Below are 2,280 nucleotides of genomic sequence, written 5' to 3'. Positions count from 1 at the left end.
TATTAACTTTTATTAAGCTTCAAGTGAACGTTTACAAATCCAATCAGTCTGTCACATATAAGTTTACATACATCTTACTCCGTACTCCCACTTGCTCTCCCCCTATTGAGTCAACCCTTTCAGTCTCTCCTTTCGTGACAATTTTGCCAGCTTCCCTCTCTCTCTAGCCTCCCATCCCCCCTCCAGACAAGAGTTGCCAAAAAAATATGGAACGCTTCACGAATTTGCGTATCATCCTTGCACAGGGGCCATGCTAATCTTCTCTGTATCGTTCCAGTTTTAGTATATGTGCTGCTGAAGCGAGCACTCTTTCTTCTTTTTTATTGTGATGAATAAGTTTGTTAATTTTATTTGAGGTTACCATGAAATTTATCCTTATTTTTCTAAGTTTGAACCAGTCTTTCATTACCTGATATTGCCTTGACTTCCTCTCCATTTGAAAGCCCTACATGTACACTGTTTATTCCTCCTTATATTGTTTTGACATTGTCATCATTTAGAGATCTATGCCTCTGTTTCCCTGTTTTAAATTTTTTAGCTTTGTTTTATTGTTGAGAATTGTTTCCCTAGGTTGGTATCTAGCTGATACTGTCCCGTGTCTTAGACTCTGGCTGTTGTCTGATGCTGTTGATTCTCTAACCGAAGGACTCCCTTTAATATTTCTTGTAAGTTTGGTTTGGTTTTTATGGATCCCTTTAATTTATGTTTATCTGGAAATGTCCTAATTTTGCTATCATATCTGAGAGAGAGTTTTGCAGGATATATTATTTTTGGTTTTCAGTTTTTTTTTCAATGTTTCATATATGTTGTCCCATTGTTTTCCTGTCTACATAGTTTCAGCTGAGTAATCACAGCTTAGTTTTACTCTTTCCCATTTGTAAGTGGCTTTTCATTTTTCTGTCTTCATTCAGGATTCTTTCTTTGTCTTTGGTTTTGGCAAATATGATTATGACATATTTTGGTGACTTTCTTTTTGGGTGTGCCTTACCTGAGAGTCATTGAGCATCTTGGATGTCCAACATTTCATCTTTCATGATATTTGGAAAGTTTTCTGCAACAAATTTTCAACAATCTTCTCTTTGTTTTTCATGTCCTCCCCCATTCTTTAATTCCAATCACACACACATTTTTGCTCTTGATTGTGTCCAACATAATTCTTAGGTTTTCTTCATTATTCATGATTTTCCTCATACAAAGTAGCATCCATGGATTTGTTTTCAATCTCTCTGACTCTGTCTTCCATTGTTTCAAATTTGCTTCCAAAACTTTCTACTGAGTTGTCCATTTTTGAAATTTTGTTGTTTCTATTTCGGATTTCTAGTTGCTGATTTTGCATGATTTCTATTTGTTTATTTTGATATTTTGTTCTTGTATTATTTTCCTGAATTCTTCTATTCTTTTGTCTGTGTTTTCCTTGATCTCTGCATTTCCTTGATCTCTGCATTTTTTGCTTTGCTGTGATATGTCAGGGCAGACAGGTCATGCATGTTTTGCTGCTTGCTAGTCTTGGGGCACAATAGATCTCACCACCGGGTTGGTAAGGCAGCAACAGGCAGTGTGAGCCCATTTTGCTGCACACGAGTTTGGCAAGGTGGCTGAGGGCAGACTGGGGGGGGGGTGCTGTCTGCCTTCTGATGTTGGTCCAGCAGTGTGACAGTGTTAGCAGCCCCTCATCAGATAGACCAGGGTGTCAGATGGGAAGTGGTGCAGACTCACTCCTAACATTCAAGAGCTGGTCAAATAATAGAATGGGAGGTGTGGAACAGACCCAGTGTAGTGACTTGTCTGAGGACCACGGACACTTTAGCTGTGATGGCATGGTGGGGGCCATCAGGAAGGGAGGATGGAGTATGAAATTAAGTGGAGGGAAGAAAACAAAAGAGAGAAGAAAAAAAAGAAAGAAGTAGCTGACAGATGTGGGCAAGGTAGAAATGGAAGCCAGCAGGAGAGGGTAGAGTTGGCATACAAAGCTAGGTGAGATGTAGAAATAAATAAAAGAATGAAATAAATGGCAGCATGGGGGCAATTGAGCTAGGTCAGCATTGTACTGATGTGCCAAAGGTGCTCTAACCACAGTGCCATGGCAGTGGCCAATGGGAAGGGTGGGAGGTTGCCTACAGGGCTAGTTGGAAAGGAGAAAGAAAAATAAGGGAAAAAAATGGCAGCACAGCAGGGGCTGGTGAGGGGAGGTGGGGTGGACCTGGGATTTGGTGGGAAGGGAGGAGAGGTGGCTATGGAGGTAGGTCGGAGGGGAAAATAAAAGAAAAAAAATAAATAAAG

The 2,280-nt window shown here is 40.3% G+C and overlaps 1 non-coding gene across 1 annotated transcript; it reads right to left on the bottom strand.

Moving 5' to 3' along the window:
- Positions 1–200: 200 nt before the first annotated feature.
- On the bottom strand, positions 201–307 carry LOC126070762 (U6 spliceosomal RNA). Its single transcript, XR_007516284.1, has one exon. It is a non-coding gene; the product is annotated as a U6 spliceosomal RNA (small nuclear RNA).
- Between the last annotated feature and the right edge of the window lie 1,973 nt (positions 308–2,280).

The sequence above is a fragment of the Elephas maximus genome, chromosome 2 (genome assembly GCF_024166365.1).
Source record: "Elephas maximus indicus isolate mEleMax1 chromosome 2, mEleMax1 primary haplotype, whole genome shotgun sequence".
NCBI classification, from domain to species: domain Eukaryota; kingdom Metazoa; phylum Chordata; class Mammalia; order Proboscidea; family Elephantidae; genus Elephas; species Elephas maximus.
The sequence above is the reverse complement of the archived record's forward strand: the minus strand, read 5'-3'. Positions and strand labels throughout refer to the sequence as shown.